Below are 19,119 nucleotides of genomic sequence, written 5' to 3'. Positions count from 1 at the left end.
ATAGCACTACATTGTCCAGATATCTGTGACTTAAGCATATTTATTATATTTTCTGTTGTCGAAATATTCCGTGTGGCTTGGACAAATAAATTTGACGCAAACTTGTGATCTTTTTACAGTTATATAAAATATTATTTATCTTTTTCATAATTCCAGCTCATATGGGTAGTTCCCGATAAATACATTCATGAAAAAATGGTGTCCGGGCATCACTATCGAGCATGTTAACATTTGACGTTCTAAAGACCCCTTTTCTGGCCCCGCGAACGTGATGTCATTTCACAGGAAAAACTCTAAACTGGTAATACCGGAGCTAAGGTATGTCTATGTGTTAATCGTTTTTATTCTTGATGTTGTTTAAGCTTTTGAGGACGAAATATATGCGATTTCTAAATTTCTAGAATTATACCGGTACATAATTATAATTATTTCATAGGCCAATATGTTAAAAATAAATATCATTAATATTTTCATTAATGCAGTTTCGTGTTTTTTCAAATCAATGAATACTCTCACAATCTTGTACACACTAAAAACTAATTTCAAGTGTAAACTTTACCGCCTTGTTACTGTAATTCACTAAATATGATATGATAATGAAAACATACCTAAATTTTCATCATTTTTAAAAGTATTACTGTTTTGTTTGAATGTTGTACGGCTAGTTTTCTTGGTATACTGTTATTTCAGAAACTTGCTTTGAACTTATTTCAGGTAGTCATCTTACAAAGAATCACATTTCGTTATATTTATAAACAGTGCGCAAGTTAGGTATAAATGATAAAGGATTCATGTCGAATATTAGAGTATGCTGTAAAGGTTAGTTTAGTTGGTTTTTCAGTTAAAACATTTGTTTATGACGAAAAAAAGTTAAACGTAGGAACAGTGAAACAGTTCAAAGAACGCTTCCCAATGCCTGAAATACTGAACCCCTACATCAATGTACAAATCTGTACACACTGCTTTTCTTCAATAGAATTCACTGACAAAGTAAAGGCATTGTAAAAGTCAATGGTAAAAATTCCACTTTGTAACCATACTCCGAATTACAGGACAATGAAAAAACAAAAGTTATAACCGCTAAAAGAAGTCCTTGCACATGCAATGATAAAAGTAGGTATGATTTGTTATTGTCAGGAATTCTCATGTGATCATATTTAAAAATATTTAAGTTATATGTTCTCCGTTTGTCAATATTTGAATATTTGGAATGTTATGACTTTTCATATACGAGAATTGTTCGATAAATTCATTGAAGTTTGCTCTAAAATCCTTACGAGTTTACGAAATCTTGTCAAAATTGACCTGAATATAGTGCTACTTATTGTGAAAAGGAAAGAAATAGTGTGAAAAAATGTACAGTGAGAGGGTTAAAAACAAAGAACTTATTGAGTCTAGATAAAACGTTGTGCCACCAGAGACTTGAAAGCCTCAAGCGACCTACCGGCACAATGTATGGAGGTAATGCATTCTAATCACGTACTGTTATTGGAAAAAAACGACTCCTTTCTGTAGTCACACCCGGTTCATGCCCGGTTCTGGCTTGGTGTTTATTCACGGATATCAAAAGTTTATCAGTTTTGTCAATTGCTACCATATCATCATGTATCTTATATAGCATACACAGCCTTGCATCTCGTCGACGCGTTTCAAGGTATTTCCACTGTAGATGTGTTAACATATCTGTAACACTAGACCTGTTGCCATGTCGATGTAAAACGTATCTAGCAGCCTGGCGTTGAACCATTTCAAGCCTTTGAATACAATTCTGGTGATATGGGTCCCACACGGAACTGGCATACTCTACAGTAGGTCTAACTAGTGCCTTATACGCATTTTCCTTCACTTTGGTTGCACAAATTTTCAAGTTCCTTTTTAAAAATCCCAGTGTTCTATTTGCTTTGTTACAAATTTTACTAATATGTTCATTCCACCTACCATCTGATGTGATATTGCAAGCTAAATATTTAACTGACGACACAGATTCCAAAGTATGCCCATGTAAAACGTACTAATGTTTACTGGGTGAACGTTTGCGAGAAATGGTAATAACATCTTTTCTTGATGGAAAACCATTTTCACTTTTGTTCCCAAGACGCTAGTTTATCCAAATCAGATTGTAGTGTTTTCGCATCCGAAGTAGATGTTACTGTCATATTTACAATGGTGTCATCTGCAAAAAGCCTAAGTTTGGATGTTTAACCTTCAGGCATGTCATTTATGTAAAATAAAAATAAACTTGGCCCGAGAACGCTTCCTTGAGGCACACCAGATTCCACGTAAACTTACTGGATCAGAGGAAACTCCTTCGACGAAAACTGACTGTGAGCGATGTTCCAAGTATTTATTTTACCGCGAATTTCATAATGATAAAATTTATTTACTAGTAAGGAGTGGCTTACTTATCAAACGCCTTACTGAAATCCATAACTAAAACGCCAGTTTGTTTCCCACTTTCCATGTTTCTAGTAATATCATCTACAAATTCCATAAGTTGAGATTCGCAAGAACGACCGCGACGAAATCCGGGTTGGAGTGGGTAAAGAATGTAATTTCTATCCGCATGGTTCATTATGTGACTGGTAACTATATGCAAGTCAGAGACACCGGGCGGTAATTTTTTTGCTTTATAACTATGACCCTTCTTATAGATGGGTGAAACGTTGGCTTTTCTCTAGTCATCTGGTATAACTCCTGATGTCAATGATTGTACAAAAATTACATGAAGAACTGGTGCGATTTCATTCGAGAGTTCTTTAAGTATCCTGGGTTTCAGGTTATCCGGTCCTGAGGCTTTGTGGGGGTTTAAATTTTTCAATAATTTTTCAATACCATTACACGTAATATTTAAATCAGGACATGGTGGAAAAGTTCCTTGCATGTATTTACTTCTTTCAAATTCAGATCTTGAAACATTTATTTTCTGAGAAAAAGCAGACTGAAACTGCTTTTTCAAAATGGTAGCCTTATCTAAAGGATCAGAATGTAACATTCAGGCTGCTAACAGATTTTAAACCAATTCAAAAACCAACTTGGGTTCTGGGATGGCAACATTTGTAAATATGTTGCATGTAAATAATCCCTGGAGCTTTCTATTTACTTGGTTCCGCAGACCAGCTCTTCTGAAAATTCTTCCAAAGTTGCTTTGATTTGCCGGTTTTGATGTTTTATTTTGTTTTTCCTTTTGTTCTGTCTATTATTATATCCTGAGTTTGCCATGTTTATTGTAGTTTATTAATATGCTATAGCCTCTGCTTATCTTATTGGCTGATTGCATAGTATGTATTATCTGCTTGCTTGTATAGGCTTCTGTGCTTATTATTGTATTACACACATAAATAAAACTTATTGTATTGTGTTGTATTGTATTAGATCTACCTTAGAGTAAGAACACTCAATGTTTAGATTAAACGTGTTATAAAAGCATAATGTGTGACTTCAAAACCTTTCAATGAAACTGTATATTGCAAGTGCTACGATGGGATCTGATTGATGCACTGAAAAGCAAACGTCCAGGGACTGAACTAGATACAGTAATTCTGCATCTCGATTACGCCCCAGCGCATGGGGCTACATCCACACTCCTGGAGATCAGTCTTCTTGGCTTTGAACTACATGAGTACCTACCCTACTCATCTGATCTGGCAACAATGGACTTTCGGATGTTTCCTGAAAGTAAGGCCTGCCTGTGAGGTAGGCAATTAAATGAAATAAATGAGATACGCCAGGCAACCAGGGACATATTTAGATCCTTCAGTGTAGACTGGTATCAGGAAACATTAAGGATGTGGATTAATGGACACAGAAAATGCATTCATGGTTATTACGTTGAAAATGTCGGACGTTCGCTTGACATGTAAAATTGACGTTACGTCAGTGTACTGTCGTCCCGCGGTAAGGAACTGTTGACTGTTTATTTTCGTGTAAAAAAGTCATTATACGGTGTATTCCAATGAAATTTACACCAGCGAAAATAATAAATTACAAGTAATGTCTGTCATTTTTCACTGATTTCGCAAGACTACTTTGTCTTTTATTAACAACCCCCCTCGTATTTTGTAATCTTAAGATTTATGCAAGAAAAACTTGTGGAGTTAATCATCATAGTTACATATAGTGTCTTGCATTTGTTGTCGTATAATTAAGAAACAATATATTTGTATGTTGCAGTATAAAACATTCCATAGTTCTTTTTTAATTTCAACATTTCTACCAGTCATACTGCAAATTATCTTACTAAACTCCTAGTCAGAAAGATGTTCATATTCAGTTTTGGTTAATAAAACAGAAATTTTCTTCTCATTCAATGGATAAAAGTAATTTCATAAATTATTTACAAATTATTTCTAAGGACAGTAAGTGAGTATATTAGATTCTATCCTATCTTTGACATAGTTATATTTATAAATTTTAATCAAAATTAATTAAAAGTAATGCTAAGAATGGTACATGATGGCATGATTTGTTCAAGTATACCTTGCAACAGAAAGTTAAGATATTCCATGTAAGCACCAAAACAAATCGCTCAAAACGACAAAAACAAAAATGTTGCGGGTTTGGTTTGATTGAGCCTGTTTATGGACGTTAGAGGAAATGCATACTACCATCCACGCCCTCTAGCCACGAGTGAGCAGAACTCTACACATGCTTCAAGTACAAAAAGACCAATTAAGAAATATACGCAGATGTATTTATACTGCGGTGCTCATGGAACCTTCAGTGATACACTACCGAGACCTGTGTCCAGGACATTGCCCTGCCGACTGAGCTGTAAGTCTTATGGAGTTGTCTGGTATGAGTGCAGTTGAAGGTTGACATTTCATATGCATATTGTATTTAGCAGAGTAGAATGTATATGCTATCAGCTATATGATTGAACGAAATAGAAAAAAATGGAAACTCCACACATCGCCCAGCAAGACAAAAGATGAAAATATTGTAGACTCAGTTTGATCGAGCCTGTTCATGGAGAGTAGTAAAAATGAATACTATCGTCATCGCCTTCTTCTCCTCTATTGAACAAAACATGCTACATGTAACAAAATATGTGCAGATGGTTGTTTACATAAAACCTTCACTGATACACACAGTGCAATTCCGTAAAAGGCGGTGTATGATCTCCAGCTAAAAATAGTTGGTTTGTCCTAAACGAAATTACAATAAGCAGAACTAAATAAACAAGAACTTAGATAAAGACAAAATTTAAAACCAAGCACCAGAGGTGATTAAGCAATATCCAAAGCTATGAAATCGGGAGAACTGGAACCACCCAAGCCGAAATATTCAAGCTGAAAAACTAAATAGTACAACTAAAATAGCATGAATGCCATACTGAACGATCTGAAAAGTTTGAACTATAACAACTCTAATTCAATATAATGAAGACAAGTAGCGACCGCTATACGGCACAAACAACGCTGATGTGATAGTAAAATAGAAGAAAATATAAAATATGGAAACTCCACTAGTCACAAAACGAGACAAGATGAAAATGTTGCAAGATCCTTTATGTTCCGGAACCTTTACCCCAACTCTGTCCTTGAATAGCGTAGTTAGCATTGTTTCTGAACAGTGAAAGTGCCGTCATGTGTCATGTGTTAATTAGTCAGATGAAGGTTATCTTCTTCTTTAAGGCTTCATATCGTAAACTGTTAACGATAGAACTATGTAGGGGTGTATTGAAGCGTAACATACGATATTTTAAAAGTGTAGCTTATTTGGATCATTCTCGAGTCCACTACCTTGAAAACTCAGTACTGTAAATACGATGAAACAGGGAGTGAGTGAGTTGGGTTTTACGGCGAATCGACACAAAATGGTCATATATCGCCGATAAGAAGCCATATTGCGAACGCCAATTGTAAAGCAGAAACATTTACTAGTATGTAAAAATGTAAAACGTACCTAAAAACATCCATGTAAAAATGTAAAGCACACTGCATAATGTAAAACATATCTAAAATCTTCCACGTAAAAATGTAAAGCGTATCTAAAATGTATATACGTATGTGTTAAAATATTAGCTGCAAACATAATAATTATTGTACAAGATGTAAATAAAAATATGAAATGTTAGATTTTTTGATAAATTCCTCTCTGCTTTAAAAACGATAAAATATTTCCGACTGAAACGTTTTCAAACTCTTTCATTGATTGAACGTCATAATATGTACTGCGTTGTGTAGCAAAGTCCACACAGTCAATTAAAATATGTTTAATAGTTAGCGGTGTTTGTCATGGTACACATCCGGGTTGATCTTCTTTATTCGAAAGATAAGAATGAGTCAAACGGGTAAGACCTATTCGACAGCGAGAAAGAACAACTTCCTCCCTGCGAAAAGATCTGTTCCCTTCGTGCCATTCTCCTAGAGTAGGTTTGATATCATAAAGTTTTTCGAATGAAGCATTGTCCCATGACGATTGCCATTTAGATAAAATGAATATTAGGGCCTAAAATCGGTATGTGGTAATTTCAAATAAGATTGTGATAATGAAAGGGATTTCTTTGCTGCAATATTAGCATCCTCGTTTCCATGAATACCAAAATGACTGGGAATCCAACAAAATATGATAGACTTTTTTAAAAATATTTCATGAACCTGAGAAGAATATTTTGAATGAATGGATTTTCTATATTTCGGTTATGAATTGACTGTAAAACAGAAAGCGAGTCGGAAAAGATAATAAATTTTTCTTCACTATTTTTTATATAAAATTCTTTGCAAAGAACATGTTTATGTTGGTATAGAACACGCCGTATGTAAATGAAAAGTAAACGGCGTTTAACTCAACAGGATTACAACATTATGACAAAATTATCAGTATTAAGGCATACTTTGTCACCTTGTTTTAGTCCTTTGCCAAAGGTATATGAGCCGTGCCATGACAAAACCAACATAGTGGGTTTGCGACCAGCATGGATCCATACCAGCCTGCGCATCCGCGAAGTCTGGTCAAGATCCATGCTGTTCGCTTTCATAGCCTATTCCAATCAGAGAAAACGTTGGCGAAAAGCATGGATCCTGACCAGACTGCGCGGATGCGCAGGCTGGTCTTGATCCATACTGGTCGCAAACGCACTATGTTGATTTTCTCATGGCGCGGCTCATATGTTATATTTCGCCATAGATGTTCTAATTATTCTGCGATAAGAATTCAATTGCAAGATCGCCACTGAATATGAAGAATACTCATTACATTTTACTGCTTCTGGTAAGAAAAATATTTTATTTTCATAGAATGTTTAAGTGTCTGTTGATAGCTTGTTATATCCTTTCGTTTCGTAGAACATATATGATTAATTGATTCACACTTTAGAGCTTAGACTTCATACTTCGTCGAATTTGTTATGACGTATCAGTTACGTCAGTTATTATGACGTATCAGTAACGTCAGTGATCTCGTGAAAAAATACTAAATCACTTGCCCATGCAATATCAGTCTGTTGAAAGAAGGATGTCCAAATCAGCATTATTAATAATTTAAAGTTAAAATGACAAACTTTTCTTGTGGGAGGACCCCAAACCCCCTCTTCCCCGCCATGACCGGTTATAGGCGTATATATTAAGCTCTCAAGATTTATAAAGACAGATTTTAAGGGGTTACTTGATGGTTTTTCTGCATCTGTATTTGTGAAATATTCATTTAAAATACGTCCAGTTTACAGGGCTTAAGACGCCCGTGCAGGGTTTATTTGCACGATTTTACGACAAGAATGTCAGATATTTCCTGGGTGTGAAGCCTCAAACCCCGTTACATAATTTCATTGCACTTTGAATGAATAATGATTATAAAAAGAAATTTATACCGGGTTTAAAAATATACTGGGAATATTTGAAAGTAAAAAGTAACGGAAAATTATTTAGCCTTACTTTCTTTCGACCGCCTACGAATCACTGTAACCACCCAGTGACTGTTTATTCAAAAAGAAAAGACCGTTGTGATCGTTGAGAACGTTTGTAAGACTTGCTATTAACAAATAGCCAAGCAATTTTCAGCACCAATTTTATAAACATTGCAAAAGTATTAATACAACTATTATTAGTCTTGTTGTTATTATTATTAGTATTATTATTATTATACAATATTCATGAATAACACGTTCAAAGGCGCTTTACATATACCCAACGTAGCCTCACAGGGCGCGAAATTCATCCTCTACTAGTACAGACACAGAGCGATCTGACCAGAGGGACAGAGTAAGATAAAAACCCCAGAGCATATAGAGAAATCCTTTCTAGATACAGACTTGTCCGGCTAACTTAGCCTAGCTCTTTGCGAATAGACAGTCTGGTTCTTTAACATGCCTAGTGTATAGCACCGATACACGCGAAGTCTTACCAGGGAAGAACCAGTACAAGCCTCTAAGTTAGGTGGGAGACACTTAAGAGCATCTCAGAAATTCCCATTGCCTGGACCGGGATTCGAACCCAGGACCTCTGGATTGACAGTCAAGCGTTTTACCACTAGAACACCGGCCCCACCGTTCTATCGGTAGTCCGTTATCATAAATAGCAGGCATGATGTGGTCAACGCCACACAGTCTTCTACATGTACTGTTCTTTTTTCATTTGGTTTTTTTTTTTGGCAAGTTTGTCTTTGAAATGAAATAATGTGTAAGCGATCGGTGGTTCATAATCACTCCAAAATTTAAATATCTCTTCTTGCAGACGATCAAAGTTCGTGAAATTTGTTAAAGCTGTCAAATATATTTGTAACAACTTTGGAAAAATACCCTGTATATTAAATTTAAAACGCACTCTTATTAATTTGTATTTCAAGTCTATCCTGGTTGCGCAATCAGAATGTGTAAAGGTAGGTACCAATAAGTTTACAGACTTGCATTTCTAATGATTTTCGGCTAAATATATATTTTGTCAATGTAAATCTTTGACAAACTTATTACAATAGTTCTAACATTCATATCATTAATTTGGCAAATGTTGTTAAGTAAATTCATATATAAAATAACTCTGCCATGGTTGGCAAACCAGCATAAGAAAATTGAATTTTAAAAATAGGTCAAGAAAAAAAACTAACTTAAATTATGCACTCATTGAACACAGATAAGTGTAAATGTTTGTTTGTTTAATTTCCAAACAAATCCATTACTGGATCAAAATCTGAGTCAAAAATCACCTTTAAAAATCACGTGTAGTAATATTTTTACAGCATAATTTGCAAATGGAAGGTATTTAAAAGCGAGTAGATTAATGTTTAAAGTAATATTTAAACTAAAACCTTTCTGATTTACAACTTGATCATACATGTAAACTATGTATACGCAATCATACTGCTATAGGAATTTTGTGTTGTGGAAGCTTGGCCTTTCCTATTGGATATTTGGCGTTTATTCTATGCTCGCAATAGTGTCGTTTGTGCCGTGTTTAAGTTGTAACAGATCAAGACGTACATTCAATCAATATTATATCGACTTTCGAGGCGAATACACGAAGACACGACAAAAGAAGGGCGACAATAGAAAGTTACCCGGATACAAAAGTTCGGGTGTTCGGGTGTTCGCACTTGAATTTTCGTTATTTCGCCTTCAATGTTTCGTGTCGTTGTGTGTTCGCCTCGAAAGAAGAAAAGTGAACACACGACAAATAAGCATTTTCGACCTTTAGTGTTTTCGTTACTTTTACATTTAGCCTCGCCGACACGAACACACGAAATGGCAGAAATCAGCCACTAATAAGGTGTACTGTTGCATTTGTATGTGAAATTCTAAGAGGTGTGGTTGTAGTATTAATATTAGTATTAACTTCAGAACTTTTCATTTTGAAATAAACTCTGACATAGATTGAAATAGTTCAAACATTATGAATGGGCTTTTATTAAATGCCTCAAATTAGTATAGTACAATTCAGTACGTTGGTAAGTCTGAAAGATCTTTAAAAGTTCGTTTTCATGAGCATATCTACAGTAAGAAATCGTTTCCGTGAGCATAAGTACGATATTTTTAGTCCAAAAAGTTTTATTGATTGTGGTTGATTTTTGCTATCTATTTCTGGCACGTTTGTAGAGCGCCAACACGAAGACATTCCTGAGCGACTAATTAGCGTGCCAATACGACAAATGAGATGTTTGTCGTTCTAGTTGGGGTGCCAACAAGCATCAAGAATGTGTCCTGCTGGAGTGTTGACGAAATTACCTTATTTGTCATCTTGGTCCGCTAATTTTTCGTTCTTGAGTTTTGGCGTGTTTTGCTCTTCAACATGCCAAAACGAGATTGCAGAAACTAGCCATCAACATAGTCCAATCTAATTATGACAAACCTTCGAACACGTAGACACTCTTAAACTAGACGAGAAAGCGGACAAGTACATCATTCGGAAAGATAATTTTTATACTGCCTCTTACTTTGTAGTTAGATGACACAATAAATTCAGATAATAACACGTATGCAAAGTTACATATTTTAATAAGTTTTTGGTAAATCTATGTTATACTTTGCAACAGTATAATAATATAAATAACTATACTTCGTTCTAGCATTATTAGTCATGATTCAATCACAAATATGATATCTGGGGAAAGCTTTCATGCAGTCACAATTAAACATAATACTGTAATTTATTCAGGTTTATAAATTGTTATATTACAATACGAATCGTTTACACATGCAATGACGTTAATGTGCTTACATAGTCTTAGATATGTAAGTATGTATAAGCTTATCTATGTAGTGGAAATCTCTGTGTTGTACAAGTACATTATTTCAATATTCTTAAACATGAAATTAATTAGGTAGCTATATGGCAAAAAGCAGAACACACAGAAAACTAGCCGGGAAAATTGTCGATATATTTATATTCTTGTCTAAAGACGTTGCGTTAAAAGATTTATAAAAGGTTAAGCTGACTCGAGAGCAGACAAGTTCTCTGCAACACTGTAATAGTGCACGCACGATTGCCGTGTATGTGTGGAAGTAAAGATATCTTAAGTAACAAACAAAACAAGTCGCCAAACAAGTGACTGGCCAGTGATACTACCATATATTTTATATAAACAATGAGAGATATATCGATTCTAGTTAATGTATGTTTTATATGTTTCTATGTTGCATAATGAATGCATAAATATGTTATTGTTTTAACGATATTTACATTAAAAGTAATAAACATTCGCACGAATTTCTCATATGTATGAAGAATTCGTTTCTTTGAAATTTACGGTTCATTAGAGAACTTCATTCCACTTGGTTTTATCTATGTCGTTGACATTTCAGGACACAACAAATACAACAGAAAATACAATCATTCAACAGTCTAAATAATACCTCAGTCTTTCAGATACGGTCTTGTCCGTGACTCTTCGAGTCCCCTGATGATCATTTGTTCAATCAATTTCAAAGTATTTCAATCGACGAGGGCGTTGAATACCACACAAGCAAGCTGTATTACCCCCATTGTTTTACTTATAATTTCAACGTGTGCCCTTGACCTTTCGGCTAATTTCGTGGTTTTGCGCGCGGTACCTTGATTCATAGTGGTGATCATTTATACCAACTTATTTTATTCTTTTTAACTGCGGAGGACGCTGGATATAACAAGCGTTGTCCCCATTAATTCGAGGTATGACCGTGACCTTTCAGCGTTGGTTTTGCGCTCCACAATTTGTCTCATGATTGTTATTATTCAAGGTACGATGGCTGCACCTACTGCCCATTTGCGCACCGCCATCGCATTTCCGTGTATCGCCATCGCACCTTCGCATATCGTCCTTCGTCATTGCACGATCAAGCATTATATCGCAGTTGTTGGCCTTTAGTCAATGCACAAAAACGCGATGACGGAACACACATGTACATGAGCAATGGTGATACGTGAAGAGCACGATTTAAGGTTAAAAGTTAGTTCGTGCTTCACTATTGTTTTCCTAATAAACCATAAGACCATATGGGAGAAATGCAATCTGGACAAGCATGCCCTCGTAATATCTATACGGCACAATGATCGGTCTTGGAACTGAAAGGTTAACAACATAGTGCAACGTACTAGAAAAGTCAAAGACCCTACCAACTTTGATTATGCCAAGTCACTCTCCATTATTAAGGATAAATCCTTATTGGATGCTTCACACCACAGGAAATGACGTTTAGAAATCAAAGCGCTGAAAGCACAGAAAGGTTGAAACCCTTCGAAAAAAATATGGTTCTAGTAAGAAGTTAGTTCAATAACATTAAATTTGCACAGGACACCTTTTAATATTTGGAAGTTCAACATGTTCCTTTGTCAAGTTTAATTGAATGAAAGCCATTTACACAGCAAAAAAATTCAACCTTATCTTGTTGAAGTGTAATGTAGGAAAACTCTCAAACACGTGATATATTGGTTTACAGTAATTTAAACTGCGCCAGGAATTACTTCCCCTACACATAGCACAGACCTTTCTAGCGTAATTTAATTAAATATCATGAACAATACAACGCACTATTAAAAAAATCTGCGGCCATTATTTAACGCACATGTACCACCGAATGCATGTAGACTAGATTTTTAAACCGATTTTATATGAACTCATAACTTAATGAAATAAATTTTAATTTAACACAACCAATAAATCCTGGTTACACCTATCAATTATAATCATATGCACACTACACAGAAATATCTTTAGCATTTTCTTTATAAAATCCGACCATGACAATACTTTGCGTCTAAAATCATTTTTTATAATAAAGAAAATTTGACAGTTTCGTGTTGTGATGCAAAAGCGAATGCTTGTAAATTTCACTTTCAAAGTGAGGACAGGTTTTCGCTAATTTCTAAGACAGTATGTCCAATGGATGTGTAAAATAAGTTTTCTTTGTCCGTTGTTGGTACTTACCTATCACATTTTAGTCACTTCCACCGTGAACTTGTAAAAGCTTCCGCAAGATATTTTGCGGAAGGGTCTACCGGGAAATTTATAAAAACTTCGATAAAACATCGGACTATATGAAATGTCAAAATCGTTTAATATTGAAGGCCGACGTTTACTTATCGAACTAGTAAGAAGTGTGTATGTAACCTTCACTTTCACAGGGGCTGGTATTTAAGGCATTAAGGTAGTTATTCGCCGGATATGCCACCATGGTCTACTCGAATTTAGCCCATTAAAATAGATTTTTCCTGACTAGTAAAACCTATTTTCATGTCAAATATCAGCTTTATTTATGCTTGTTTGTAAGAAGAATGTCTGCTGATGTTTTAAACTACGTTATATGCTTCAAAAAGTTAGTCAAGCTGTTTGGTAAAGTTAAAGTTTGTATTTCCTGCTGTCTACCTATACCATAATTGCGTTTCCAAACAATGTTTATTCAATAGAAACTACAAACTCATTGAGTACATAAATGCGCTTCCCTTGTTTCCAAACTGCTCTTATCATTCAAGAAAGATAAAACAAACAAAAGTGTCATTGTGGTCCTACTGCTCACCAGGGTATCAAACACTATTCTCTAAGTAATCAGATCTCCAATAGTTAAACTCCAATATTATTTATGTTTGCTATGTGTCAGTTTTTTTCTATAATTGTAAGTTGAAGCATATTTCCAAGAATTGCTAAATTGTGGTGAAAAATTAGTAAATCAAAAGAACTATCAAGCGTAAATTAGAGGGATATGAAAATAATATTGTAAAATCAGAAGACTACAGGCAATGCACATCGTACAGCGTCAGAATGCACTTACTGCAGGTACAACACACAGAAAAGTTCAACTCAAAACATTCAACACCTCAAAATTTAAACTCCAAGATCATTCTCCAAGTAATCAGATCGCCAAGATTTTAAATTTGCTCACCTCCCATGACTGTTTGCTGGGTTTCATTTTTTTTTTCTTGTTTGTACAGTTGCTAAATTGTGAGGCTTAATAGATAAATTAAACGAGAATTATGATTTGTTCTAGCAGGACTGGCATATAAGTAAAAACTGTTCTAGAAAGGTTCAGAATTCAAAAGCTACACATGTATACCATCTTGGATGTACCTCTGCGTGTCGGTCTTTGGATTACAGTATGTTATAGCGTTTCGAAAACTAAAGGACAAATCTACAGTTGGCAGCAGGCAAAAACAAATAATACACACTCTTGACCTAATCAATACTACTTTCTATGTTCAACAGACTATTGTACATATAATGTTTGAGTGAATGTTTTCTTGACAAATCGTTATGTATTAAAAATAAGGCTACTTATTCAGAAGAGCCATTTTGTCGACTTCCGCAAATCAAAAACACAATTTTCAAATATATAGAATAATGTTTTGACAAATAAGAATCTTATTCTTAACTTAGTCTATAAGCTAGAAGACATACTTTAAAAAGTATTTCTATGTAGCTAGGTTCAAAGTATCCAGTAGAATAGAAAAATCTAATTATTTTTCAAAATTTAACACGATATCACATAATACACCAACTTTCACAATTCTTGGAGCAAGGGTTGTATAATTCTACACATTTCTGCGAAATCAACTTCTTGTTTAGCCGACCCTACAAATAAAATGTACTGATGTCACGACTCAAATAATCGTGACACCAAAACATTAAAAATGTTGCAATCCTAGCTACTTCTTTAATTCATGGGTTGTTGTCTTTAAACTCTGCTACCTTGTTAAAAATGTTTGTACAAACGACCGACACTGCTAAAACAACAGCAGAAGTCAATGCGGTCCACCAAGCTAGAAACTAGACCTGTATCTACCCCAAGATCCTGATCCTGCTGTTTCGACTTCCATGCAGTTTTGAGATAAGGAAAAGAACTATACACATGAAAATCGTCGGGTGAAGACGCAAATACCCTCTTGCTATGCTTTGATTCAATTTTGCATAAAAAGAAATCAAACAGTTTCATTATCGGGAACACATATGTAGGCCAACATAGAGAAACTTCACATCAGGCAAACACCCACATTTGATATTCTACGATAAGATTTATTAATTGAGTCGGAAAGACAATTATAATTAATATAAGCCCTAATGAGATTTTAACCGACTATAAATTGCCGTGATGTACTGCTTTGATTCTATAATTTTGCTTAATAATCAGTTTTAAAAACTCTGTAGCGTTTACTGTATTTTATTAGCGTTTATCAAAATGACAACTTTCATGTGAATTTTTCAATTCAGCAACAATTAAAATACAAATCCGGAACTGATGTAATGTTGTTAAAAGTCATAGTAAAGTACCGCTAATATCGAAATTTATCTCGCCTCCTACAAGATTCTTGCATTTCTATTGGTCAACAGACGTCACGTGGAGACAGGATATATTCCATATCCTGCTAGTACATTACAGATATGAAATTTGATTAAAAACAAAATGGCTGCCGCACCACTATCGTAATTAAAACAAGTCAGATTATAAGCCCAAGCTATAGATGTCATTTCCGAGATTAAAAAAAAATTAGTGTTGTCTTGCCGCTCTTATTTTTCCTATCTAAGTTAGGTTCGTGAAGTGAGTAGAAATATATAGAAGAACAGTAACTGTATGGCACGGCCGCGATTGACCTTGACCGTTGACAAGTTGATGTTGTTTTAGTAAAATCATCGGAAAGCAAAGGAATTAACGCATTTGTAAGACAGCAGTTGTTGTAGGATCATTTAATCTCTCTGCAAGAAAAGGAATTACAGGAAACGGACTAAAGCGGAAGTTTTAAAAGACATTTCTGACATCGTCTAATCTGATGATTTTTCGAAAGGATGGAACGTAAAAGTTTTTCAAAACCAGTTCATAACCTGTATAAATGAGCTTCTGTGTTTTGTGATTCTGTCAAAATACAGTTCATTTTTCATTTTATGGCTGGTATTAATCAACTATAATCAAAGCATGAAAACCAGGGAAGATTTCAGGATTCCAGTCCGCACTGTAACTGTAAGTAGCTTTATTATAATATAAAATCTGTGTCAATCAGTACAGTGAGGATGTAAAAGGTAGTCGGCAAGATAAAATCGTTACACTGCTTGTAACTAATAATATTCAGGATTTGCAAGGAATATCAATTATTCATCTTGTAAATACTAAAATCACACTGGATAACAGGCTATCCTGACGCCCGCTGGAAATGTAACCCAGCTGGAAATGTAACCACGCTGGAAATCGGTAGGTAAAGTTTTTCATTTATTTCTATTAAAACGAAGCCAATTCTTGCAAATCAACTTGACAGTTTTGTCAAGGATGACCATGGCTTACATTTACAGTTTCTTTGCCAAAAACGATCGTTATTTTTTTAAATATTCGCTAACAGTTTCTTCAGTTTGAAAATTCGAGCAAAATCCAAAGTTTTGCGCAAATTGTTTTGTTTATGCAATGCCGTAGCCAGACACAAATTTTAACCGAGGCAATTTAGGGGGTCTGTGGGCATACCCGCCCACCCCCCCCCCCCCACCCCCTCCGCCCAGAATTTGTTTTCCCCACCCAGGATGTCTCTGGTGCGTTCTGGAGCACTCTCAGACTGTATTATATCACAGTAAAGTCGTCCTTTTAGCCATATTTATCACAGTTACTTTCATATTTTAAGGAAAAAAAAAATATATCGATAACAAGGATAATTGGGGATTTATCCTAGTTTACCATGGTCGAACACAATCCCTTTTGTAATTGAAAGGCAATAAAATCAGAAAAGTATCAGTAAAGACATACAACAACATGCTATTTATCAGTTTACTAGTAGTTTATTAGTGTAAAGTCCGAGAGGGGGTAGGTACGGGAGGGGCTCTTTCCGTGTAAGGGTGGATTAGAGTGTCCCCCTAGAAAAGTTTGAATACAGGTATAAAATGGTGGCCTCTGAAGCTTTTTTATATTTGAGGTACTGAAGAGGGTAATCGTCTCATTTTTAAGGGTGTCAGGGGCTCTGTTCCTGGGAATTTTGAAAAACAGGTACGAAGTAGTGTACTGTGGTGCCTTTATTTGGTCTAAATTTTGAGGAACTACAGGGGAACCTCTTCATTCTTTTTTTTTGTGTGTGTGTGGTGGGGGGGGGGCGGGGTCAGGGTGCTCTCACCCTGGAAAAAAAAATTGAAATACAGATATGAAATGGTGGCCTTTGGTGCACTTTTTGGTCTTTATGGTTTTGGGAGGGGTTTACCCCTCATTTTAGTTGGGTCAGTGGGGCTCTCTTCCTGGAAAATTTGAAATACAGATACGAAATGGTAGCCTATAGGCATATTTTTTTGTCTAAATTTTGAGACACTGTAGAGGAAAGCCCCTCGTTTTAGGGGGTCAGGGAGCTCTCGCCCTGGAAAAAAATGAGATACAGGTATGAAATGGTGGCTTCTGGTGCATTTTTGGCCTGTATTTTAAGGTATTGGGGCGTTCCCTCTCATTTTAGTTGGGGCTCTCGAATATTTTGAAATACAGATACGAAACGGTGGCATCTGCAGAATTTTTGGTCTAAATTTTGAGGTACTATATGGGTTCCCGCCTCATTTAAGTGGGGCCAGAGGGCTCTTCCCCTCGAAAATTTTGAAATATCGGTATGAAATAGTGGCCTCTTGTTCGTTTATTGTTATTTCTTTTAAAAAAGAAAAAAAATGATAACAATTGGGTGCAACTTTGGTGAGCCAATTAAGGGGGTGAGGGGTGGGGAGGGGGCACGTGCCCGCTCGGCCCGGCCCTTGCAATGCTATCAATATGACCGCTAGGATTTCTGCCTCACCTTGCCTCATTGATGTAATGAGGCAAATGATATTCTGATATATTCTAATGATATTAATATACTTTTTTAACTTTTATAACTGAATTTTTCATCAGTGTGATAGGCCGACGTTTTACTTTTTTTCTGACTCCTCAAATTTTAACCGAGGCAACTGCCTCGGTTTGCCTCAGTGTAGCTGCGGCGCTGTTATGAACAACCTGTGAAAACTTTTATCATCTTGTTTAACAGATGTGTCCTTTCGGAACATCTGTGTGAAGTTTCCGGGTTCTAGGTTATTCTTGAAAAAGTATATTAGCGGTTAAATAGGCATGGTCGAGAAAAAAAGACTGTCGAAAACGGCCGCTGCATTTGAGATAGGCAGTCGTTGAAGTCAGCTGTCGGCTATCGAGAATACAGCTGTATAAAAGTAAAAAGACATGTGATATGCCCGTTTGTGTCTCTTCTTTATGTATAGTCTGTCTGTGTTTTTGCGATTACTTCCATCTTTCATTTGTGTAAAATGTGTATACTTGCAGTCAGTAAACAGTTTGTATATACTTATGTATGGCCTTATTGCCATGTCGAGTTATTCTGGTTGATTTCATTATCATTGTCCTTTTGGATTAGAGTCTAGAAATTGCTTTGTTCCTTTCTTCCGTCCATTTTTAATAAAATCTTTAACGCAGAGCTATAAATAAGAATTTTTGTCAGGCTGCAATTCCTACATGCGTAGACACAATTTCAAATATATTGTGTCGTATAGTAGAACTTTTATTTTCATGCGATTTTATTTGATAGCTGACTGCGTAAGATCGTAAACAAGCAAAGAAGAGTTCCGATCTACCCTGTTATATGTTAATTAAAGCTACATGTGGCTGCCATGTTAAAAAATAACTGATTAACAGTCATGTGACATTTTGCAATGTTCTGCTTATTTAGATTTGAAACAATCGTTTTCCATCGTTTGCCTCTATATACATCAACAACTTGCAGTTTTAGACCATGAATAAACTGGTATTTGTTGAAAAGGTATTTATGAATAAAACAAAATGGCAGATTTACATTAGGAGCAATTAAATAATTATGTATGAGCAAATAAGATTATACACCTATCAAGCACCGCACTAAGAACACTTTTCAAAACAAGAACGGGCATTTGAGATTCATTAAAGATACTGACTTCTTCGATCGAAATTCAAAGGACTGACGACCAAAAGCAATAATTTGCACTTGCAAAACCCGAGGTGAAATTATTTCCTGTAGTAGCCCGGTGGCACCTGTAGTGGTTTTCCTCCACCATCGAAAGCTGGCAATGCAATTACTATATTCATGCTTAGGTAACTGCAAAAAATATATAGTTGGCTTCGCATGCAAAAATGGCAAGACGCGTGAACTAGGTTAATTCATTTTTGTTTGTTGTTGGTTTAACGCCATTTTTCAACAGTATTTCATCATTACGCGGGCAGTAACCTAACCGGTGTTCCTGATTCTGTACCAGTACAACCTG

At 35.5% G+C, this 19,119-nt stretch overlaps 1 protein-coding gene across 2 annotated transcripts in view; it reads left to right on the top strand.

The window, feature by feature from the left end:
• The first annotated feature begins 7,148 nt into the window (after positions 1-7,148).
• The window catches only part of LOC123530604 (uncharacterized), a 29,516-nt gene continuing 17,545 nt past the window's right edge, over positions 7,149-19,119 (top strand). Inside the window, exon 1 of one of the 2 annotated variants that reach the window (XM_053524384.1) lies at positions 7,149-7,212. The gene's annotated coding sequence lies outside the window, so the exon portion shown is untranslated. The remainder of the gene's footprint in view (positions 7,213-19,119) is intronic. The other variant, XR_008367260.1, reaches the window with a different exon arrangement.

This window comes from Mercenaria mercenaria, chromosome 15, assembly GCF_021730395.1.
Source record: "Mercenaria mercenaria strain notata chromosome 15, MADL_Memer_1, whole genome shotgun sequence".
NCBI lineage: Eukaryota > Metazoa > Mollusca > Bivalvia > Venerida > Veneridae > Mercenaria > Mercenaria mercenaria.
Note: the sequence above shows the minus strand (reverse complement) of the source record. Positions and strands in the feature narration are given on the sequence as shown.